We start from the raw sequence: 26,949 nt of genomic DNA, 5'->3' as shown, positions 1-26,949 counted from the left end.
CATGTTTTTCCCCAGTTTCTTAAATCTCTATTCATCACCTTGACTATTTTTACCTCTTTCTTTTAGATTTTTGTTGTTTTTTTCTTATAAAAACATATAGTTGGAATTAATTCCTAACCACTAATGCAGTCATTGTCTTGGAATATTTAACCTATTCATAAATGATGTATTAATAATTGTCCTTAATTTATTTGTTCTATCTTGTTTGTTCCTTAACACGGACTTTGTCAGTTTTGGTTTTCCATTGTTTTTGGCTTAATAAATATTATTTTCTTTTTGTTAATATTATCAGTTTTTAAATTTTACTGTAATTTATTTTATTAAGAATTTATTTTTATAAAAATTTAAGGTCATAGCAAAATTGAGTAGGAAATACAGAATTCCCACATACTTTCCATGCCTGCATATACAGGCTTCGGCAACATCAACATACCAGTGTAGTATATCTGTTAACAATCGATAAGCCATCATTGCCACATCATTATCAACCAAGTCCACAGTTTACATTAGGGTTCACTCCTGGTATTGTACATTTTGTGGTTTTTGTTTGTTTGAGATTGGGTATCACTCTGTCACTCAGGCTGGAGTATAGTGGTATGATCATAGCTCACTCTAACTCAAATTCCTGGGTTCAAGTGTTCCTCCTGCCTTAGCCTCCTGAGTAGCTGGGACTACAGGTGTATGACATCCTGCCCTACCAACTAAAAAATTGTAGATAAGGGGACTTACCATGTTGTCAAGGCTGGTCTAAATCTTCTGGCCTCAAGCAATTCTCCAGGATCCACCTTCCAAAGTGCTAGTATTATAGGTATAAACCACTGCACCTGGCCCATTCTATAGGTTTTGACAAATATATGATAACATGTATCCATTATACAGTGTGTAGACATTTCAAATTGGCTTCTTTTACTTAGTAACATGATTTTAAAATTTCTGTGTTTTTTAATGCCTTGATAGTTCATCTCTTTTTAGTGCTGACTAATATTCCACTGTCTGTATGTACCACATTTTATTTATCTATTTATCTTTGAAGGACACCTTTGTTGATCCCAAGTTGTGGCTATGATGCATAAAATTGCTATAAATATAAGCATGTGGAGGAAAGATGGTAAGTGATTGTTTAATAGGTATGGAATCTTGAAGAGTAGGACTAATAAAAATGGTCTGGAATTAGTAGAGATAGTTTTATAACATTGTGAATATATATTAAACATCATTGAGTTTTATAATTTAACATGACTAACAGAGTAAATTTTAAGTAATGCAAATTATCTTTATATACACATATCTCATATACACTCTTGATTTGTGCAAAGAGAAATAAGTTTATTTAACTTCTAGCAAAAGTGTAGTAACTGGTTTTAAAATAACATCATCACTCTAAAACAACAAAAAACCGTAACTTTTTTTTTTTTAAAGTACTACTGGCAGGATTGTATAACAACCAGTGGAGCTATGACTTAAATGTCCACTCATCAAAGATAACATTAAAAGAATATAAATGCAAACTGCAGAGTAAAATAAAGTACTTGTAATTATATATTTATACAGATACATATACAAAAAAAGTCAAATAATTCATCTGACAAATAGCTTAGAGCCAGAATATATAAGAAATGCTGCATATAATTAAGAAAAGGGCAAACGACTCAATATAAAAATGGAAAAATATTTGAACAGATCCTTTACAAACTTAGATATTCAAATGGCAAATTGGTATCTAAAAATTGCAAATTATCATTAATCATAAGATATATGACAATTAAAACTGCTTTCAAATAGGACCCAACACTTAAAAAAAAAAAAAGGAACTGAAAAGACAACACAAAACTTTAGGAAGGATATGGAGTAACTAGAACTCTTATATAATGTTATTTAGAATGTAAGCTGTTTGGACAACTTTTTAGGAGTGTCTACTGAGGTTGACTATATAAATAATGCTTTACTTAGCAGTTATTCTTTTAAGTACACACTCACAGTAGAAATGTACAAGCATGTTCATAAAGAAATCATCCATAAAAGTTTTAAACTGAAAATGCAGTAAATATACATCAACAATGAAATGACTGAGTTACTTGAGGGAATGTAGAATGTGAGGAAGTAAAATATGGTAAACTACTATTGCATGCATAAGAGGGATGGATTTCCTCAGATGTAACATTGAGTGAAAGAAGCCAGACTTTAAAAACTATATTTTGCACAAATGACATTACATAACGCTAAAAAATTAGTAAAATTAATGACGTAGAATTCAGGATAATATTACCATTGGTGGCATTAATGACTGAAAGGAGGCTTCAAGGAGTCTTCTTGGGGTGTCGTTAATGTTCTATGTATTAACCTGCTTGTTATCTTCCCAGGTATGCTCACCTTGTAGAAATTCATTCAGCTGTACTTGATATTTACTTTTCTTATTTTTCATGTCACAATAACATTATTTACAATAATGGAGTGTAGTTGAGGGGAATAATTATTACTAATTATCAAACTAACTGTAGTAGATCAGAGAAGAAATAATAAGTTGAATTAAGGTAGTAGTGTGGAAATGTAAAACATTAGGATGAACTAGGATTGACAGGTCTTGTTGAACAATGGACGTAGAATAAACAGAGAAGGAGATTTTAGTGTGTACACTGACACCCCATATCTATCCTTAAGCCTTTCAATGAACTAAATTCTTCATTTTAACCATCAGAGAAAGACTAATTAATTAAGGCAGCACGGAACTGAAAATGCAATACACTAAGCCAATTAATAAGACATACCAGAAAATTGAGTCTTACCATTTGCCAATCATTAGCCTCCATAATCACTAGGCTCACCAGAAGAACAAGGTAATGTGATACAGATTCAGAATAATAATTTGACAGACTGTTACATCGTCAGCAAAAGATAGACCTGATTTTCAGATCCTGAGAAATGCTGGAACTCACAGGGACAGATGTTTTCTTATAACTGTAGGGACCAGGAGACTGGACCTCATAGTCCTCCCAGTTTTTACATGATTTTGCATACTGCAGTAATATTTAGAAATCCATCCACATACTGTGTTATAATGGAATTGAGTGTATTTAGATGGAAATACATGGTACACAAGATACTACTACATCTGCCTTTACCCAAGTGAGATCAACCAGATCACATCAGTAGAACAGTCTAATTGAATTTTTTAAAAGTATGATTAATAATGGTTGTTTTAAGCCACTATATTTAGATATTTTATGCTGTAATAAATAAATGATACCAACAACTATTTTACTTTTTATCTGAGTACTTATCACTACCTGATATGACTCACTTAATTTCATTATCCACCCATATAAAATTCATGAAAGAAGCAAACTTTTTGTCTTTTTAGTTGCTTTATTTCCTGAGTCTAAAAATGCACATAGATTTGTATTTATTTCTAGATCAATAAATGCATCTACATTTCTTTATTTGTTTTCTGTGAGGGAATGCTGTCAAAAAATAGTTGCTAAAATATTACCACAGTTTGCTTCAAGTTTTTAGATGTATGCTTCTGACACATTTTATTTACTTTCTTCCTGTTTTGATAATGTGAGAATATTTTATTTATATATTTTTATTTTATTGCTTAAACATAAAATTATTCTCAAAATGACTTATTACAGAAGTGAAATATAAATGTCAATTTTGAGTGTAATTATGAAAAGGTTAAATTAGTTATTAAAAGATAAATAACTTTGTAGTACATAAAAAGTGTTACTATATAAAGTACCTTTAAAAAAACAATTTGAAGTGTTTTAGAGGGCCACAGTGTCTCCCTCCTATAATCCCAGTACTTTCAGAGGCTGAGGCAGGCCAGATCACTTGAGGTCAGGAGTCCGAGACCAGCCTGACCAACATGGTGAAATCCTATCTCTACTAAAAACGCAAAAAAAAAAAAAAAGCCAGGTGTGGTGGCGTGTGCCTGTAATCTCAGCTCTTCAGGAGGCTGAGGCACAAGAATCCCTTGAGTCTGGAAGATGGAGGTTGCAGTGAGCCGAGATCAGGCCACTGGGCTCCAGCCTGGGATACAGAGTGAGACTCTGTCTCAAGAAAAAAAAAAGTGTTTTGGAAAAGAACATACTAAAATTTCAGCAAAGATATGCCAATCAACTGAAAACAAAAGTAAGGTAAGGGAAAACATTGGCATCAGAAACACAGAATTTAAAGCAAAAGATGTTAACTGAGCCAAAAAGAACCACTGTATTTTAAAGAAGAGTATAAAGTATTACGAACACAGTGGACCCTTAATTGACACGGAGTTTAGGGGTACTGATGTCTTTCTTGAACAGTTAAAAATTCAACAATAACTTGTGACTCCCCTAAAATTTAACTAATAATAGCCTACTATTGACTAGAGGCCTTAACAATAACATAAACCATGACTAAAACATACTTTGTATATTATTATGTTTATTATATACTGTATTCTTACAATAAAGTAAGCTAGAAAAATTATGTCAAGAAAAATCATAAAGGAGAGGAAATAAATTTACTGTTCATTAACTGGAAATGCATTTCTTCACATTGAGTAGCAGTACATAATCTAAATGAGAGTAACATTAATAAATAGATTTCAGATATACTTGAGTATTTAAAATGTGATTCATTTCCCACAAATTAATTCAAGAGCTCATAGTTTTCAGTAATACTATTAAAACAACAAAATATCATGACATAAAAAGGACAATGGCCTCCAGCTCTATCCATGTCCCTGAAAAGGACATGATCTCATTCTTTTTTATGGCTGCATAGTATTCCATGGTGTATAGGTACCACATTTTGTTTATCCAGTCTATCATTGATGGGCATGTAGGTTGATTCCACATCTTTTGCTATTGCAAATAATGTTGCAATGAACATGGATGTGTCTTTATAACAGAATTATTTATATTCTTTTGGGTATATTCCAAGTAGTGGGATTGCTGGGTCTACTGGTATTTCTGTCTTTAGGTCTTTAAGGAATCGCCACACTGTCTTCCACAATGGTTGAACTAATTTACACTCCCACCAACAGTGTATACACATTCCTTTTTCTCTACAACCTTGTCAGCATCTGTTAATTATTGATTTTTAAATAATAGCCGTTCTGACTGGTGTGAGATGGTATCTCACTGTAGTTTTGATTGCATTTCTCTAATAGTCAGTGATGTTGACCTTTTTTTTTTTTTTTTTTTCCCCACATAGAGGCCATTATCCTTAGCAAACTAACACAGGAACAGAAAATAGACACTGTATATTCTCACTTATAGGTTGTAGCTAAATGATGAGAACACATTGACACATAGAGGGGAAAAACACAAACTGGGACCTTTGGAGTGTAAAGGCTGGAGGAAGGAGAGGATCGGGATAAACAACTACTGTGTACTAAACTTAGTACCTGGGTGATGAAATAACCCATACAACCCCCATGACACAAGTTTACGTATGTAATAAATCTGCACGTGTACCCCTAAACTTAAAATAAAAATTTAAAAAAGAGCAATGATGAACAAAAAAGGAAAGCAATAGAAACAAACCTAATTTTTAAAATAAAAGAAAAAGGATAAAAAAGGCAAATTATGAGTCAAAAACAAAATCAAGTTAAAAAAATAGCAGTGCAAACAAAATTATGGGATGTGGCAAAAATATACATGTAAAGAAAACCATAATCTTAAATTTTTTAATATCAAAAAAGAACAAATTCTTCAAATCCAACATCCAACTAAATAAACAAGAGAATGCATAATAAAAAAAACAAAAATAATGTAGAATCATTGCAACAATAAAGATAACATGAGCAATTTAGGAAAAAGAAATGACAAATGACAAATCCGGAAAGCAAATCTTTTAAAGACTGAAAATATTAGAGATATTTCTTACAAAGTAATCAAGAATAAATTAAAACATAATCGTAAACAATTGCCAATGTGAATGATTAATGTGATATAACTGTATAGATCAAATATATTTTAAAAACAATAGGAGATTATATCAAATAATAATACTTATTAAAACTCATAGGAAATTATACAATATTCTGAGAAAATAGAATTGATCAAAGCCAAATCAATCAGAGAAATAAAATTTATATATTTCACTAACTATATGAGAAGAACAACCAACACAACAGCAAATAGTCTTCTAATACACCTATAATGATACTGTGTTAAAACTGTTTTATAAGAGATTTCTATAGAATTTTTAGGCAGTAGATTAAGTTTACATGATTAGAATTGCGTCAGCACACAGAACAGCGAAAAGGTTTGCCATTGAATTTTTCAACTCAGCATATTCCTTACAAACTTGCAGAGGATGGCATTAAAATAAACACATATTAACTCTGTATATTTTTGAATTAAATTAAACAGCATGCAAAAAAATAAATACAACAGGATGAACTATTGTTTTTCCCTAAAATTCAAGGATGATCCAATTAAAGAATTCATTAGTTGCAAATTATATTGAAATAAGCTAAAGATAGACTTGATCAAATTCTACATTCATTCCTGGCAAAAAATAAAACCAGAACAGACTGTTTCTCCAACATAATAAAATAAAACTTATATCAAGCCAAAAACAGTAGTCATGGGTAATGTTTAAATCTTCCACTGATCAAATCATTTGTATTAAAAATCAAGAACAAGACAAGATTGCGTTCTAAATCAATGTGTTATTCTAAATCAATAACACAAGAAAACAAAATAATTGAAAAAAATCAAAAGCAGGAAAAATATTTCGATGTTTATGAAATTGCCTATCTAATTAGCTCAAAAAAGAAAATTAATTAGCCAGTTGCAAAATATTTTAACACAACTTTCCAAAACAAGACATGTATAAGATGATAAAACTAATTTCTTTAGAAAAAGTTGTTCAAAATCATAAGAAACTTAATAACATCTAAATATGTGCTATGTAAAGAGAACAGGAATCTAACTATTAAACAAGATAATTTAAATGCTTGCAATGGGATAGCTTGCATTAATATTTTCAAAGATGCATTACTTCTCATGTTAACCTATTTGTTAGATTTATAATGAACATTTTATTAGATTTTTAGAACTGGAAAATAATGATTTTTAAGTTTATCTAGAAATATAAAGGTTTGCATAAGAAAACGTAAGGTAAAGTCTTAATTTACTATACAATAAATGTGGTTAAAATTTTATTTTAATCAAATAAATGGACACTACTGTCAAGTTATACATATAGAATAATCACATTAAATTTAAATCTAGGAATTTATATTGAAACATATAGTATAAAGATAATATTTCTTTTTAGTGGGTAAAGGATAGAGGTTTATCCTATACTTAATGTCAAAGCAAAACTCAGCTGTATTATTTAACATATCATAATATATAAATATATATATATCATCAGAAGTCCATATAGGTAAATATCTATATAATCATAAGCTAGGAAACAATATATTTAATAAAGAAATCAGTTGAGCACATAACTTTTTTTTAAAGACTGTAGGAAGAAATATCATAGTCTTTAAGAGGAGATAAACATCAGGAAAACCATTTGCAACAAATTAAAAACATGAGGTTAGTATCATAAATATGTAAGACTATTCATAAAAAATAATTTCAAAAATTCAATATGTACATCATATAATTTGCTACTTATATGTCATAAAAATTGAACCATAAAACACTAAATACTTGTGAAAAAACATGTCTCAGTGTCAATGCTAATTATAATAGTAAATATATTTTTAAATAACTATAATACATATTAATAAGTATCTGCTAAATAAACTGGAAAATCCAAGAGTAAGCTAAATTTAAGAAGGGACTTTTTAAAATACATCTTTATCCATCTAAAGTAACATTATAAAGTTAACTAAAATAATATGCATTTTACTATGAAAATTATTTTATGACATAATTTATGTGCGGAAAACATCAGTGATTTAAACCTGTTTAAATATTAAAGATTTAAACTTTTGTAAAATAAAACATATATTTATATAAAACTAAGACATAGAAAACTGTAAGGATGTATATTTATCTAAAAATATAATAAAAGTTATCTCTGGCTGGAGGAATAACAGTTATCTCTGGCTAGTGAAGATATTATATATTTTCATTTTCATTGTGCCTTCTCTATATTCTTTAAAGTCACAGGTTACTTTTCTATTTTTAAATGAGTTTTCTTTTGTTATCCAAGTCTGTAGGTTAATGAGTGCGAATATTGAAGTAGGTCGCTGAAACAGACTTGGATGAATTTTGGAAAATAGTCTTTAGAAATACTTTGTCTCACAAGTTATGGTCAAGTAACCAGGACCTAAATACATCCATTCACTCTGTCTTGTGCTTTTTTTTCATTTTGTGTGTATCTGCCTACCTGTTGTAAGACCAACAGTGTGGGGTGCTGCCAAGCTCGGAAGCAAGGGACTATTCCTGTACAGTCAGTAGCTGGGTCCTTATTGCCTGGAAGAGGAAAAATATCTCGAAAAAGAAGAATATTGAAAGGCTCAATTAAACATTTTTGAAAATCCAGATACTGATTTTCACAATTTCTTTATGATCCACCTGGTGCCCAAATTAAGATAATTGTTGATGCAGTATTACTTAGGTTCCAAAGTAAAGACTAATAATAGATTCAGATTAATGGAAATACCATATAAGGATAGAAGTTAGTGTATACCATAATGTTTGTCTGCTCATCTGTACGATGAATATTACCACTGTAATGGGAATTAACTTTTCCATTATGTGTGAGAAATCTTTGGGATAGAGGTTAACATTCGACAGTCAGAAACATCAATCAAAATACTTTTATTTTGCACTTGTAGGAGCTCATAAAAGATTTAATAATGAATATATTTTATTCAAAATGACATTTGTATAAAGAAAATAAAAATAATAACTAACTTGAATTGAGTTGTAAGAACTCTTCCTTTAATGAGCAATGTTGCATTTGAACACGTTAATGGGTCATACAAATCCTGATGTGAAGTGCTAACAGGAATTTTTCTGTTTATGTTAATGAAAAAATATATATATATGGTCTTCTATTTCACAATTTGTGTGTGTGTTTTATTAATATTTGACTATTATTTATTGGGGCATGCATTTAGGGGATAGGAATAACAATATTTTTTCTGAAATTAATATTTTAATTTACTGGCTACAGAAAATGTATGTCCAATTAAGAAAATTCAGGATATATAATAGTGTAATAAGAATCGCATCTTGTCAGACCACTCACAGATCTGTAACACTCCTATTAATTAATATCTTCTTAATATTAATATTTATTTTCTATATATAGGTTTCCTTCTAGCTTTGTCTTTTTTCTTCCTTCCTTTTCCTTTCCTTCATCTATTGCTTTCTTCCTCTCTCCGTCTCTTCCTTCTTCCTTTATGTTCTTCCTTTCTTATTCCTTTTTTCCTCTGTTTGTCTCTTTCATATTTATTCTTTTTTTATGTATCAACTTGTCTATCAGTCACATGATCTCTCATCTTTCAACCTATTTATAGCTAAGGGCATATTGCATATGCATCCTTCAATTTCATTTACCGTTTTAGAAATTAATTCTTATAGTGAACATTTTTAATATATTGAAATGTTTGCTATAAGTGTAATTTTGAATGATTTATAAAATTCCACAATAAAAAGGATTTGATTAAATCACACAATTAAGGTTGGCTTGAAATCCTTCTTTACATTGCTATTTTTAAACTGTCTCTCTTTATTGTTGCTATAGGACAATGCCAGAATTGTTATCTCCCAAATGACTTTAAAATATCATCTATATCAATAAGTTATTTAGAATTAGATTAACTTTCTATATATATTTAGAAATATTACCTGGACATATTTAATTTAATTTAATTTAATTTAGTTTGTGTGTGTGTGTGTTTATAAAGTTCAGCTATTGTAAAAGAGTCATCACTTTCACGAAAAGAGATTATACTTACAAGAAATTGTGAACATCAATTTAATACATACTTAATTCATAATTTTTCAGCCAAGTTTTCTAAAACCCTTCCAAATTGAGTGGGCCCACTGGACCTTAATCAGAGACATAAAGAAAAATGAAAACAAAAACAAATAAATTAGATTGAATTATATGAGCTCAGTAGAATTATTGTGAAAAGGAATCAGCCTATATAACTATATATTTTTCTCATATTTTTATTAAGTAAAAGTTTTCATGCTGCCAAAAACAAAATCCTTTATGAATTCTTAAGCAGAAAAATACATACTATAACCATAGGTTATTTCCAAACCAAGGCCAAAACAAAGGTTTTTAGAAAGAAAATTGGTGTTCCAAGTAACTTATCTGAAAACAAATTCTGTTGAGCCACCACAGAGAGCCATAATAGTCACGTCTGAGGAATTCTAGACATTCTGTGGCTGTTTTCTGGAGTTCAGAATAATCAATCCAAGCAATCTCACTTGCCTTGCCTACTGTGGAATGCTTGTGCCTCAATTTTTTCCCTTTATTTTTCCATCTAGGACTCAAGATTAAAAAGTACCAGACCGTGAAAGAATTCTACAGTGTTAGAGTTCATATTGCAATAATTTCTCTTTGCTCTGCTGTGAACTCTCTTCCTTTTTATTCTTGCATTTTTTTCCCTTCCATTTTATAAATGAAGTCTGAATCAGTTATTACTGCATAAAGATTAAGCCACTGATATGAACACCAAGAAAATTGCGATTTAGTAAAATAATAATGCATTAAACTTGGGTGGCACATTTCCTCACAACTTTCTTGAACATTAATCATCCTCAGACTTCCCCATCAGACAGGAAATCTGGACAAAGAAACAAAATGAAATGCTGAGAATTGTGAAATGAATTAAAAGCCAAAATGAAAACAGAGGTAAAAGTTTTTCAAAAATAAACGAAAGTTTTGCATTGGTATCTACCTGTCTTATTTTATAGATAGACCAACCCAGCTGGGGATAGAACTTGCTCATTGACAGATTTATGCAGTGGGAATAAAAAGTCAGGAAGCTAATAAAATACTATTCCCTGTGCTCTGACATAAATATCTGTAAGAAGGAGCAAGCAATTTTTTCGGAGGTCAATATTCTCTTAATTAATTTACTTTTATTACTTTTTTCAATGTGACATAAAGTTAGGGGTATATTTAAGAAGATCCCTCTCTGCACCAGAGAAGCATTGACCATGTACTCTACTCTCCATCTGTGAACATAAATTCTAACATGATGGCATTGAAATTCGAGGACATAGTCTGGGACTTAGAGCTTTTGGTGGAACACAAGGAAAGTTTCAAGTATTTGGGGTATCTTTCTTGTGATTTATTTTGGGTGGTTTTTTTTTTTTTTTTTTTTTTGAAACTGCTTTGTGTTCTTTTCTCTCTCTCTTGTATTCAATGCCCTCTACTAAGGAGAACAAAGAACACACCTGTATTTGAACAAGTTGAGTTCATTTTCCATTGTAGCAAAGGGCAATGCACATCATGGGGAATTGTAGAGCATCTCTGTAAATGGCTTTTAGAAATGACTTATTCTATCTGAACTTTGCTTTAGTGATTTTCAGGAGGTTTGAAAGAAGTGGGGCTTACTCTGGATTGGATGTTATCATAAAGTTTAGACAATTCAATGATGAAGTTTAATCTAGAAGGGAGATAGATGAGAGCAAGTCTCACACTGTCTGGTAAGGAAATAGCATTCACTCATGTTAACTGGTTTAAAGAAATGTTTAGTCACTTATTTGATGTGGACAATGTTCATCTTTTGCCTCTGTACAGGAATTATTATGAAGTGGTCTTGTCTTAGTCTTGGTCTATCATAGTGACAGGTAGCCTTGTATAATATTAACATTTTCTGAGATTGTTTATGTCCAATAGAAAAATATCAAAGCCTAGTTGAAGAGCCAGGCCAGCCCATAGCAACACCAAAACTTAGCTGTTACTACTAGCAGGCTGACTCCTGGAACTCAGGGGTTGCCATTCTCTTTCCTTCTTCCTCATTACAATAACCCAGGCCTGAATCTCATGTCTTGTAGAGAGGATATTCTAGGAAACCAAGCAGGCACTAGATGAGAAGAAAAAGGAAGCCATAAGAGAGGAAATGGCTTAAATTACACTTTAGTATAGACAAAATAAGGCATCAGACTTCAGAAATAGCCTAATTTCAACAATATAAGAGATTGTGAATGTATCTGAGTCAAAAGCAACATATGATCACGAACAGCATTCATTTGGCTTTAAGTACAATGAAAAGAGAAAGAACGAATTCATTTAAGAACCAAGAACCTGAGCCTGAGCAGACTTGAGAGAAGCTAGTCACATAAGGACACTATTTTTCCATAGGAATTGAGAAGTCCTGTGTAATCTCCATCTGTACCCATATATCATCATAATGCAGAAAAAAAATGTATTTCATTGGTGAGACATGGAATTTGTATTCAGATATCATACTTTTTCTATATGTTTTCTATGGTTAAAACTTTACCTTAGTTCACTCCATCATGCATTTATGCATCAATTTATTTCATAAAAGTGTCACCAGCTCCAAATGGTATACTAAGTGAAGAGGATATTAAATGAAGCAATCAAATATAGTTTCTGCCCTTTCAATGCCAACATTTCACATGGAAGAAACCAATTTTTAAAGTAAATTACTTTATTTTTTATTTTATTTTATTTATTTATTTTTGAGATGGAGTTTCACTCTTGTTGCCCAGGCTGGAGTGCAACGACGCAATCTCAGCTCACCGCAAACTCTGCCTCCTGAGTTCAAGTGATTCTCCTGCCTCAACCTCCCGAGTAGATAGGATTGCAGTCATGCACCACCACGCCCGGCTAATTTTGTACCTTGAGTAGAGACAGGGTTTCTTCATCTTGGTCAGGCTGGTCTCAATCTCCCGACCTCAGTTGATCCACTGGCCTCGGCCTCCCAAAGTACTGGGATTACAGGCGTGAGCCACTGTGCCTGGCCTAGAAAAACATTTTTGAAAGAATGAATTGCTAGTATGGGCTTCTATCTTCCTCTCACATCAGAGCACTGAAGAAGTCAGCAAAATGAGAGAGAAGTGAATGGATTTGGAGAAAGTAAAAACTTACATTAAAAATTTTAAAAATCTCCTGAGGAGAAAAAAATTCATCTGTGACTTGGCAAGGGAAGAAAAGAACAGACCAGGACAGGTACTGTATTAGTCAGGGTTCTCTAGAGGGACAGGGCTAATAAGATAGATGTATATCAATGTAAGGGAGTTTATTAAGGAGTACTGACTTACACCATCACTAGGTGAAGTCCCACAGTAGGCCATCTGCAAGTTGAAGAGCAAGGAAGCCAATTCGAGTTCCAAAAGCTCAAAAGTGGCCAGGTGTGGTGGCTCTCACCTGTAATCCCAGCACTTTGGGAGGCCAAGGCGTTCAGATCACGAGGTCAGGAGATCAAGGCTATCCTGGCTAACACAGTGAAACCCCGTTTCTACTAAAAATACAAAAAAATTAGCTTGGCATGGTGGCAGGGGCCTGTAGTCCCAGGTACTCTGGAGGCTGAGTTAGGAAAATGGCCTGAACCCGGGAGGCGGAGCTTGCAGTGAGCCAAGATGGCGCCACTGCACTCCAGCCTGGGCGACAGAGCAAGACTCGGTCTGGAGGGGAAAAAAAAAAAAAAGCTCAAAAGCTCAAAAGTAGGGAAGCAGACAGTGCAGCCTTTAGTCTGTAGCCCAAGGCCCAAGAGCCCCTGGCAAACCACTGATATAAGTCCAAGAGTCCAAAAACTGAAGAACTTGGAGTCCAATGTTTGAGGGAAGGAAACATCCAGCACGGGAGAAAGATGATGGAAGCCTGAAGACTCACCCCCTCTAGTCCTTCCACACTCCTCTGCTGCTTTTACCCTAGCCATGCTGGCAGCTGACTAAATGTCGCCCACCCAGATTGAGGGTGGGTCTTCCTCTCCCTGTCCACCAACTCAAATGTTAATCTCCTTTCACAACAGCCTCACCGACACACCCAGGAACAATATCTTGAATCCCTCAATCCAATCAAGTTGACACTCAATATTAACTATCACAGGTACCCAGATGTCACAGTAAAGAAAATGGTTTGGATACAGCATTATAGGTAGTCTATTTCTGTGCCCCACCATGCTAAGCAGGACAACACCAAGAAACCAGAGGCTCATTGGAGAGATGAGCAGATGATAATGGGTGGTGCTCACCACCTCCTCATTCCCACAAACACACACACTCATAGATAACAATGCTAAAGAACCTTACTTTAAAAAATAACACTTGGAAAAGAACATCATCTGTAGTGGAAGTTCAAGCAGTTACTACAGGAAGTGGAAGGATTGATGTTTGGAAACAGAACAGCCAACGGGGTGGTTCTGTGTTATATGTAATCCCTGTACACACGTGCATGCACAAACACACAAGTGCCCATAAACTTAAACACACCGGTAAGGGCAAAAGTTAGCCCTACAGCTTTGAAATTTCCCTCCAGTATACATTTCCAATCAAAGTACTTGATAGTCTAAGAAGAACAGAAGTTAACTGGCAGAAAATAATACCAATAAGTATAATTACTAGGTATATAATCTAATAAACAACTCTTCAACTTGTACAAATACAATGAGAATTCATAGAACAAACAGAAAGATCAGATAATTAAGATAAACAAATATTATCAGAGAGATAGAAATTATAGGTCACAATGAACATGAAGCTATGAAGATGAAATGAATAAAGAAGTGGTTACAGATAAAGAAAAATGTAGTAACCTAGAATATCAAGGTGAGAAACTCTCAAAAATAACTAACCAACTAACTGTATATAAATAAATAAAAGCACTAGAAATGTAAAGTAGGATTTAAAAATATGCAACAAATAAAAAAGAAAAAAGAAACAAATTAACATATTAACGTGTATGTCATTGGAATTCCTCAGATATGAAGAAAATAAATATAGAGGGATAAATAAAAAAAACTACAGATTTGCAACAATTAATAATAATGAATTTCTGATTTAAAAGGCTAATAGAGAACTAACCAGATACATGAAGCAAGTCTGTACCTAGACACTTTACAATGAAAATAAAACCAAGGGACTATCAAAAGTAATGTGAAGTATTCCAAAAAGAGAAAGATCATCCACAAAAGAATAGAAATATATTGCCATAATATTTGAAATATATAATTATAATAAATAATAAAATGGAGTAATAATTTTAAAGAGTTAAACACAAATAATTTGAAACATAAACTTTTACTTTAAGATAAAATAATTTTCTTTCTTTCTTTCTTTTTTTTTTTTAGAGATGGAGTCCCGCACTGTCGCTGGGGTGGAAGTGTAATAGCACGATCTCTGCTCAGTGCAACCTCCGCCTCCCGGGTGGAGGCCTCCCGAGTTGCTGAGATTACAGGCACACACCACCATGCTTGGCTAATTTTTTGTATTTTTAGTAGAGACAGTGTTTCACTATATTGTCCAGACTGGTCTCGAACTCCTGACCTTGTGATCCACCCATCTCAGCCTCCTAAAGTGCTGGGATTACAGGCATGAACCACTGTTCTGGTTCAGGTAAAATAATTTTCCAAATGTGAGAGTACAATGAAGATATTCTGAGATAGATAAAACCGCTGAAATTGAACTTTACAATTTTAAAAAAAATATCCTTAGAGTAAATAGTCTAATTAGCAGATACATAAATCTAAGAGAAAGCGTTAAGATATAAAGGTAATATTAGTGCTTAAATACAAAAAAAAAGTTTATTTTCTAAAACATCAAGTACAAAACAAAATTACATATTTTAGAAGAGATAATTAGTCTTTTGAAAATGTCCAAAAATACACAAATGAGTTTTTATAAAAGCAAAATTAAAGAAAAAGAAAGGCTCACCTTGTTAGACAATAAGATGACAGCATACACTCCAGTACTTGCAACAAATTCCTAGTACTCCAAACAACATGGAACTAGTTTAGAAACGGCAAATAGAGTGAGGAAAGAGAATCAACAGGAAAAATCTTCCTCTCCCTCTCTCTCTACAAATATATGAATATTGTATGATAAAGGGAGAAAAAATATGGATAACTGTAATAGATGTCATTGGAGAATTAACACAGCATGGAACATAATAAAGCTGAATTCATGTCTTTTACTATATATACATATATATGTATATATATACTTACAAATGGAGCAAATTTATTGTGAGTTACAAATAGAGAAGTATAATTAACTGAACTTTTCTGAAAGTACAAAAATAAACGAAAGGCAAGAAGACACAAAAAGAACCTGTAAAAGCTAATATGTATTTGATGTTTTACGAACAATAAAGAGCTATATAAACTTTATTTATTCCAGTCTTATAATAATTTTTAGAGCAGAGTCAACAAGTGACTGTTACAAATATCTAGGTGCTTTAATTTGATTGTCCTTTGTATCAGTTATATATAAAGCCATGATATTAGAAGAAAGATTCATATGTAAAAACAAAAAAATTTGTTTGGGCCTTAATACTCTCTATTGATGTTTCCTTTTAAACAAGGAACAAACATTTTTCGCTTTGAGTTCAGAAAGTTTCACATAATACCATTTTGTAACATTTGTATAAATATTGCCTTGTAAATTAACTTACGTAGTAGCATTTTATATGTTAGTTCATATTTAAACTTAGAAGAAAAAAATAAAGTCACTAATAATCCTTGGCATATACTTAAGGAAAAACATTTTGGTATCAAATTATGTTCTTATAAAATAAATTAAAAGGATTGGATGCAGTGACTCATGCCTGTAATTCCAGCACTTCAGGAAGCTGAGACAGGTGGATCACCTAAAGTCGTGAGTTTGAGACCAGCCTGACTAACATGGTGAAACCCCAATTCTACTAAAAATACACAAATTAGCTGCGCATGGTGGTGTGTGCCTGTAATGCCAGCTACGCAGGAGGCTGAGGCAGGAGAATTGCTTGAACCCGGGAGGAAGAGGTTGCACTGAGCTGAGATCATGCCACTGTACTCCAGCCTGGGCAACAGAGTGGGACTCTGTCTCAAAAAAATAAAAAATAAAATAAAATAAAATAAAAGTATTTCTAACTTGAATTTTCCACAATTTGTACCTGTATTCTTGGCTAAGATACAGTTAAATTTTTCTGCAAGTGAATATACAAAGGAAGATTATGAAAGGCAAATAACTGTTTCAGATGCTTAACCAAAAATTACATTATGCAATTTTTTACTTCTTCCTTTTTTCAATGCATTATACCTAAACCCCAAAAGGAATCCTATTTAGCATTACCACTAAACATCATATATTTTTGATGACTAGGTAAAATTCGGAAAAATCATTAAATTTCTCTCAAATTTTATTCACTGTTTGTTCTAGAAACTAAGTTCTTACAAGATGGAGATGATGAGACTCTCACATAAAAGTTACTAATTTTTGGAGAAATATTGGAATATACTAAAATAGTTTTAAAAGAAAAATAGAAATATTTATATCTTAAAACAAATGTATGTTTCAATAAACACTTGTAGGAAATTCCTCTTATTAAGAAATCTTAGATATAAACAGAATATTTATATTATCTGAATCTAAGGGTCAGCATTTCCAAAAGGGCTACAGGAATATACATGAATTTGATTTATTTAGAAAAAAAGAAAGGGAGAGATTAATAGACTTAATTAGGAAATCAAAGTTTTTTTAAGCAATTACATTTGTTAAAATTTAGTTATTGCCATTTTCCAACAATGAGAATCAAACATATAGACAAAATATATACTTAAAATAAGAATTGTGTCTTTAAGATTACTTATATTCTCTTAAAACATCCAGGAAAGTTCAAATATTTACTTGAAGTCTGTTTCAGAGTTTTGACCTTAATACACTTCCACTATGAGGTTAATAGAAATCCAAAATTCCAACTGAGCTCTTCTCCAGAACTTTCGGACCTCTGTTAATCTTTCTTCATACACTGATTGCTATCTGGGATGATAAGGGAGAATTCAGGACATTTTCAAAGCAGCAACTATCCATCTATTGCAATCCAGTCACAATGTTCCGTGCAGAATAGACAGAAGGGGCTCAGAGCCAAAATATTCTGACATTTAAAAGGTCTTGACATTATCCAGAGACTCATGCCCAATTACCAGCCAAGGATAGTTCACTCTCACAACAGAGCTATTGTGTAGCTATGCAGCACAACTTTGTTTCCGATTATTTCCTCTTTCTTTATGACAGCATGATTGGAAAGGTCAAGAGTTTGCCATTAGTTTTTCACCCAACACTTTGAAATGGACTCTTTTCAGCCATTTATTATGATTATTCATTAGAAGTTTTCTATATTACTGAAAAGACACATCTTCAATTGAAAATAATTTGAGGAATTAATTATTAAATAAACCGCCAACTATGTTTCACATTCTTTTAATTCATTTTAAGAATGCGTACGCTTATCTTCTTGCTTGTATGCTTTCAATGTTGATTATAGAATGTGCCTTTGATATCTTCTCATCTGGTCTCTAAGCATCATTAATAGAATGGCATGTATTTGTTCTACATGTATTATTTTTATTAGTGTATCTGTCTGTAACTATACATGGAACAACATATTGTGAGTATTATATTCAAATAATTTATCTAATTGGAGAATTCAACCATGAAAGCTATGAATAAGTGAAAAGGAATTGAACTAGCCAAGGCCTAAAGGGAACACATAATAAAGATACAGAGTGTCTCAGAAATCTCAGGAAAAGGATCCTAGACCTCAGAATTGCATTGGGCTATGACCTCACATGATTATTTCCATAATCTCAGTTATTTAATACTGCAGTTTGGACTCAGACTCTGGTATTGTGAGTGATAAACTAATGCTCCTTTTAGCATAAAATGATAATTAATCTAAAAACAATCAGAAGTCTCATGTGTGTTTCACATAACTGAAATATGTATCTCCTTAGTAGCCCATTCTTTTTTTTTCCTTCTGAATTAAACTCTTATGAAAAGATATACATTCATATAAAGAAATCCAGAAGGACAATGGCAGATTTAACGCTTTTAAACAACAATTGCAATGAACATTTGTGGATGTTTCCTGAATGCATTTGTGCTGAAGGAGTAAGGAATGTGCCATCCCAAAATACGTTACTCTGGCATGTTGACTATTTTGAGGTAAAGACTTGAAAAACAGCAGGTGTAAGATCACTCTAAACTTCATGCTGTTTCTTAAAAATCAGGAAGTGAAATTCTCTTGTGAAAGCTGTCCTTTTCTTCAAGACCAAAAGGAAAATATCATTCTTATGGTCAAGGAAGTTGAGGTTAAGAGAAATTTGTGCAAAACAACCTTGTTACAATAACTTATCTTTCTAACAATTTCTTCACTCAACACCCTCATCCAAGTCCCTTTGTATTGCTTTCTCGTTTTCATAATTTACTACCCTTTGTTTAATTCAATACACAAGGGTTCAACTCCAAATGCATTTTTTGGGTCTTCATTTCCTCATTAGAGCTCCCAAATCACATAAAACTTATAACAAACAAATGTATACACTTTTCTCTTGTTGTTGATCTTTATGTTACCCCAGGAAGGTAAAGGAAAAAATTTGCCTTCTCTACAGTACTTACTGGTACAAGTGCACTTTAGTAAAATCATCAACAGATATCACAAGTCTTTATACGAGTGTTATGTGAAAAACTGTGTGTGCCTCTAAGAGGAGAAGCACAAACCCCAAATCCACACATAGCCAACACACAATCTTCTGCTTCCTCTTGTGTAGGGCACTGGCTCAAAGAAAAAGTGAAATGCTAAATTACTAATACTGTCGAAGTATGACTAAGCATTTTTTTAGCAAGAGCACCTCAGCATTTTTTATAGTAGTGGTGGCTAAAGACAGGGCTTTCTTCAATTGCCTCTCTGACTTCTGTTCTATGATAACACGCACTAACTTGGTGATTGGTGGTGAATATGTAATGAGTATATTGCAGACATTGTGGTGTTTTTTAAAATAGAAACACACCTAGCAGGTAAAATCCTATTCAAGTAAATTCTAAAAATTGAATTTCTGTTGAAGATTGCAAATGATATATGAGATTCATCTTTCTCTGGTGACTTCTCAATATGAAAGTGTAAACTGAATACAAGGTCAGATGTTTATAGTCAGAAAAATTCTGAAAGATTGGATGCTACTTTTAATTATTCCTACTTGATATAAAAAATCCATAGCAATAAAAAAGCATAAATTATAATTCTTCTCCTTAATTTTACCAGGTAAGTGTAAATGTTCTTGTCTTCTGTAATAAGATATTCCCTGTGGCATTTGTAATATATTATCTTGTATTTTATACTTTAGAACATACTTTGTTCTAATTCATTTTTTCCATCTCCTCTAAGATTTTTAAAGTCCACAGTAAAATGTAATTCTTTTGGTTAACTGCTGCAGTACCTAATTCACCCTGGATGTTCAGCAAACATTGGAGATCTCATGGATGATCACCCATAACCCCCGATTGATCTGCTATTACATCAAGAGGAAAGGAACAGTGGAGCAGAGCTTGACAGCTGGGACAAAGCCATGGAACTTATGGATTACAGAGATGTGTCCTCTATAAGACTGCAGTAATCTATTAATAGAGAAAAGACTGTACAATTCTAGAAGAAGGTGACTGGTTACGGTCTTATCCAGACAGGCTGCTGTTCAGGGAAGAAAGAATTTTACTTGGAAAAGAAAAGCAAAAAATACAGCATATGCTACCTCTTCCTTTGGGAAAATAAATGTAGTGTCAAGTAAATTTGCAAGTCATAAAATCTCCCTGCCATTCAACAAATATTCCACAAGTGACCCTATAGATGCCTTGTCACAAGGATTGAAATATGCCTGGAGGTCTCTAACATAAAATTGTAAAGAATGGGCGGTCAGTAGGCTGTGCCTAAACGTGACAAGGAGGAATATAGATGAGGAAGAATAATAAAAAACAACAGAGACCTAATATTTCTAAATGGATTATGAGAAGATGGCACATGTAGTGTATTTACATATTTTTTCAGAAACTGATACAAATAATTTAGTTAGCACCCCCTACAGCTATGCTTAGAATCTGTATAATGTGCACTTGCTTTTTTTGCCTGGAAAGTAAATTTTCTTCTCGTTTAGAAAGTTGGGTAAAAGAACAGAGAATTGCAGATACACAAGATATATTGAAAACAGGGCATATTAACTACACATTTTCTCACTAGAAAGCCTTTCTACTGTTGTGAAAAGAATAAAATCTAATACATAACTTTGGAAGCATTTTTCATAAGCCTTCACCATAAGCTCTTCATTCGTCTCGGAGAAAATTGAGTTTTGTATTAGAAAAATGTTACTGGAGTACATTTAGTTTCTGTATTTTCTGTGCTTTGATTCAGAAATGTGAGGTAGCATAATGTATTCATGAAATCTAATAATGAATCATATGTTTTAAAATTTCAACCCATTTTATTTTATAATCATAAGTATGTGAATCACAGATATCAAATCATGGATAAAAGAAACCATAGAATTTGGAAATCGTAGAAGTTGGCTCAACCAAAAGAAAATCCATCTAATCAAAAATAATTATACTATCTTTTAAATGCCTCCAGACGTGTTAGTCTCTATCTTAACAATACGATTTTAAGTATAATGAATTTATGTACTTCTTACTCTTACAAACATATTTCCTGTGGTGTATGCATGAATAAGAAATACTAAATTAAATATTAGGCATTGATTCTCTGATATTTGAAGCCCATTACCTATTGAGCATTGTTTTTCAAAGTGCAATACAAATGAAGCTTTTAAGGTTTTTTTGTTTCATTTTGTTTTCTAATTTGAAAATATAAAAATGGTATTAAGAATCTTCATAGATATGCCACTCAAAAGATGCTAAATTTACTTAAGCAAAGTGTTAATTATTTTTAAAATTTTGTTCTAATTGTCTCATCTGCTCCTTTCATCCTTTCCTGCCTTTTTTTGAGATAATCGAATACAGGTGGTAACTGACATGCAATGGTTCTGTGTCCGGAATTGGTGGGTTCTTGGTCTCGCTGACTTGAAGAATGAAGCCGCAGACCCTCCCTGTGAGTGTTACAGTTCTTAAAGATGGTGTCTCTGGAGTTTGTTCCTTCAGACGTTCAGATGTGCCTGGAGCTTCTTCCTTCCAGTGGGTTCGTGGTCTCGCTGACAGGAGTGAAGCTGCAGCCCTTCCCGGTGAGTGTTAGAGCTCTTAAAGGCGGCGCATCTGGAGTTGTTTGTTCCTCCCGGTGGGTAGGTTTGCGGTCTTCTGGCTTCAGGAGTGAAGCTGCAGACCTTCACAGTGAGTGGTAGAGCTCATAAAGGTGGTGTGGACCCTAAGAGCGAGCAGCAGCAAGATTTATTGTAAAGAACAAAAGAACAAAGCTTCCACAGCATGAGAGGTGACCTCAGCCGGTTGCCACTGGCTAGCACAAGCAGCCTGCTTTTATTCCCTTATCTGGCCCCACCCACATGCTGCTGATTGGTCCATTTTACAGGGAGCTGATTGGTCCATTTTACAGAGCGCTGAGCCAGTCCCGCGGCTGTGTGCCTGCACTCCTCAGTCCTTGAGCAGTGGACGGGACCAGGCGCCCTGGAGCGGGGGGGGGGGGGGGGGGGGGTGGTGCCCATCAGGGAGGCACCGGCCAGCGCGGGAGCACACTGCGGAGGGGGGACTCGGCCACGGTGGGCTGCAGGTCTAAAACCTTGCCCTGTGGGGAGGCAGCTGAGGCCCCGCGAGAACTCCAGCGTGGTGCATGCCGGCTGGCAGTGCTGTGGGACCCAGCGTAACCTCCGCAGCTGCTGGCCCGGGTGCTAAGCCCCTCACTGCCCTGGGCCGGCAGCGCCGGCAGGTGGCTCCAAGTGCTGGGCCCACAGAGCCCGCCCCGCGGGACCTCGCACTGGTCTGTGAGCGCCGCAGGCAACCCTAGTTCCTGCCCGGGCCTCTCTCTCTGCACCTTCCCGCAAGCAGAGGGAGCCGGCTCCAGCCTTGGCCCGCCCAGTGAGGGGCTCCCACAGTGCAGTGGCGGGCTGAAGGGGCTCCTCAAGCGCCGCTAGAGTGGATGCCGAGGCCGAGGAGGCACCGAGGGTGAGAGCTGCTATCATGTTGTGACTTCTCAGTTCCACTTACCAGTTTTTTTTTTTTTTTTTTTTTTTTTTTTACTTTATAATAGTGCAAAAGTGATACAGTCATTGTGTTTTTCACTTTCAGTGTGCTTGTCAATAAATTGCGTAAAATATTCAACGTTTATTATAAAGTAGGCTTTGTCTTAGATTATTTCGCCCAACTGTAGACTAGGTAAGTATTCTGAGCACAGTTAAGGTAGACTAGGCTAAGCTATGATGGTAAGTTGGTGTATTAGTTGCATTTTCAGCTTATGATATTTTCAACAATGTGTTTATCACGACATAATCCATATCATAAGTTAGGAAGCATCTGTACTTTTGTATTCCACGTTGTTAGCTACATCGGATTTTTCAGCTATACCTCTTTCTACTATTTTTTAAAGTTACTCTAGGGATTACAACTTGTTGCAGTGAACACAAATATACTACTTCACTAATGAGTACTTTACAACTGATTCCATTTATTTCTTTTTATACAGTTATGCAATTGAGCATACATTATAAATCCCACCATACACATATTAATTTAGACTTAATGAATAATATTTTAAGTAACTTTAAATACTCTTTTGTATTTATCCACATATTTATGATTTCCATTTGTCTGTCTTTCTGTGGAAGGTAAGATTATCCAGACTTCCATCTAGGATTATTTCTCTTCAAAATAAAGATACTTCTTTTGGAATTTTACATTTTTTTTTGTACTCAGCACAAAATTCTTTGTAAGTTTATATTTCTTGGAAAATGTCCTTGCTTCACTATCACTTTTAAAGGAGATGTGGCATATAAATTTATTTTTTTCAGAATCTTAAAAATGTTACTTTTCTCTTGTTTCTATTGTATCGGACAAAGGCGGCAACTGTAATACATTTTTCCCCTCAGAATTCATTGTATATATTTCTCATGACCTAATTTAACATTTTTTTTTTGTATTTTTGAATTTCATCAAGTTGACTATATTGCACGTGGTGGTATTTTTCTTTGTACTTATCTTGCTTGAGTCCATTAAGTTCTTGGATCAGTCAGTTAACATTTTTCATGAATTTTGGATAATTTCTGTTGTATGTTTTCTCTCCTCTCCTTCCTGAATGCCAATCATCTCTAGATTCCCTGTTTTGATGTATTCTCACAGGTCTCAGATACTCTAATGTTTTATTATGATGCTTCCACCTGTACTTCAGTTTGTATAATTTATATTAATCTTATTTCATTTCAATATTTATTTTACTTTTTCCAGCCTATTTCCAACTAAAATTGTTTTATAAAGATACTGTATTTATCTCTCTAACACTTCCATTAGAATCATTTATTTAGGGATTCCTTTCCTTCTTTGAATGTCCCCATTTTCGCCCATTTTTTTCCTGTTTTCCTATAAACTATTTTTAAATCTCCAGTTGTTATATTAAAGTCCCTGTGAGCTAATGTCAATGTCTGTGTCATCTATAAGTCTACTTAGCTTACCTGCATTTATTTTACTTCTGATTGGAAGTCCTATTTGCCTCTTTTTATAAGACGCAGCTAATTTATTGAATATAGATGTTACACATGATACGTTATAAAAACTGGATTGCATTATCTTCTATTATAGATTATCGAGTGGTTCTGGGGGGAATTTCTATTACTGTTAGATTACCTTGATTCTGTCTTAACTTAGTTTTAGGTTGGGGAGGTGGTTCTGTTTTAGTTGTGTTTTCAGAATTCATGTGCAAAACTTTATAGAATATGATTTTTATTTTTACATTTTTTCTTCTGGTTGATGAAAGCTCAAAATTCAAATATCTTCTCAGTAATTTACCTCAAAAATCTGTTTAGTTCTCAGATGTTACCTGCTAATGATTACATAATCTTGTTCTTTAAATGTGTAGTTTAGGATTCAGTCAAAGACCAAAGAGCTCCACAGCACAGATTTCTGAATCTTCTCCACTGTAAGCCCTTCCCATTGGGTGTTGTTCCCCACGAAAAAAAGCCACCACTTTGTCACCTTTTTGATCTGTTTGTTCTGCCCAGCAAGATTTGCTGCTGCCTGTTATAGCTACACTTTTAAGGGTTAGAAATGATGCCAACCAGAAGCCAGTTGATGATATGTGCAGAATTCACCTTTGAGGCATCCCTTCTTCAAATTTCAGAGCCCTTTGCTGTCCGTTCTCTAATACATGAAAAGAGTTCCTCAAAAGGTTTGTTGAATTTTAGAATTGTCCAGAGTAGTAGGGTAAGTCCAATACCAGCTCTGTTGTTCACAGACAAACCTAGAAGTTAACATGAATTTATTTTTAAATACCATTTTATTTAGATTGTAGTGATTCTCCTATAAGCTGCAGAAAGTTTACTGTGGTTGTTATTTATTATTTCTAGTCAACTTTATTGTCATCTTTTATCATGACTGATATATTTTCATTACTTAAAAACAATACTGCACTTTGTAATTTTAAAAGTCCAATGATTTTTTTTTTTCCTTGAAAAATAGCAATTTTTGTTTTCTCTTTTTCTGGGTATCATTTTTGTTGTTGCTGTTACTTTATCCTCAGGAGTTAAGTTCAATTAAAAAATATTGCCCAAAGGCCAAAATTAACAAATGGGATCTAATTAAACCAACAAACTCTTGCGCATCAAAAGAGACTATCATCAGAGTGAACAGGCAACCTAGAGAATGGTGGAAAATTGTTGCAATCTATCTATCCGACAAAGGGCTAATATCCAAAATCTACAAGAAACTTAAACAAATTTACAAGAAAAAAACAACCCCATCAAAAAGTAGGTGAAGGATATGAGCAAACACTTCTCAAAAGAAGACATTTATGCAGCCAACAAACATGAAAAAAAGCTCATTATCACTGGTCATCAGAGAAATGCAGATCAAAACCACAATGAGACACCATCTCATGCCAGTTAGAATGGTGATCATTAAAAAGTCAGGAAACAACAGATGCCGGAGAGGATGTGGAGAAATAGGAATGCTTTTACACTGTTGGTGGGAGTGTAAATTAGTTCAACCATTGTGGAAGACAATGTGGCAATTCCTCAAATATCTAGAACCAGAAATGCCCTTTGACCCAGCAATCCCACGACTAGGTATATAACCAAAGGATTATAAATTATTCTACTGTAAAGACATGCACACATATGTTTATTGCAGCACTGTTCACAATAGCAAAGACTTGGAACCAACCCAAATGCCCATTAATGATAGACTGGATAAAGAAAATGTGGCACATATACACCATGGAATACTATGCAACCATAAAACAAATGTCCTTTGCAAGGATATGGATGGATGAGGCTGGAAACCGTCATTCTCAGCAAACTAATACAAGGAACAGAAAACCAAATACTGCATGTTCTCACTCATAAGTGGGAGTTGAACAATGAGAACACATGGACATAGGAGGGGGAACATCACACACCGGGGCCTGTCAGGGAGTGGGGGGCTGTAAGACGGATAGCATAGGAGAAATACCTACTATAGATGATGGGTTGATGGGTGCAGCAAACCACCATGGCACGTGTATACCTATGTAACAAACCCACACGTTCTTTACATGGATTCTAGAAATTAAAGTATAATTTTTAAGTTGCTGTATTAGATGTTAATATTAAATAATTAAACCACATTTATTTTCTTGCCTTGAGTCTTATGTAAAATCAGAAGATACTGTGTTCATCTCCATCTCTCATGTCATCAATTTACTCTTCAATTGTATTACTTCTAATTCAAGTACATTTTTGTAATTCCTTTGAGTTTAATATTCATATTAATATAAACTTTTTAGGCTTCATTTCAAATTTCTATTGGTTTCAATATCCATGGCTTTTTACTTTAAACAACATTTTGATTCCTGAATTCTCTTTTTATTCATTTATAATTCTACTGTAAT

At 33.6% G+C, this 26,949-nt stretch overlaps 1 long non-coding RNA gene across 1 annotated transcript; it reads right to left on the bottom strand.

Moving 5' to 3' along the window:
- Positions 1-8,230: 8,230 nt before the first annotated feature.
- On the bottom strand, positions 8,231-12,884 carry LOC105477518 (uncharacterized). Its single transcript, XR_984744.2, has 3 exons — positions 12,790-12,884; positions 9,951-10,013; positions 8,231-8,444 (listed from the first exon to the last, which is right to left on the bottom strand). It is a non-coding gene; the product is annotated as an uncharacterized lncRNA (long non-coding RNA).
- Between the last annotated feature and the right edge of the window lie 14,065 nt (positions 12,885-26,949).

Source organism: Macaca nemestrina, chromosome 2 (genome assembly GCF_043159975.1).
Source record: "Macaca nemestrina isolate mMacNem1 chromosome 2, mMacNem.hap1, whole genome shotgun sequence".
Taxonomy (NCBI): domain Eukaryota; kingdom Metazoa; phylum Chordata; class Mammalia; order Primates; family Cercopithecidae; genus Macaca; species Macaca nemestrina.
The sequence above is the reverse complement of the archived record's forward strand: the minus strand, read 5'-3'. Positions and strand labels throughout refer to the sequence as shown.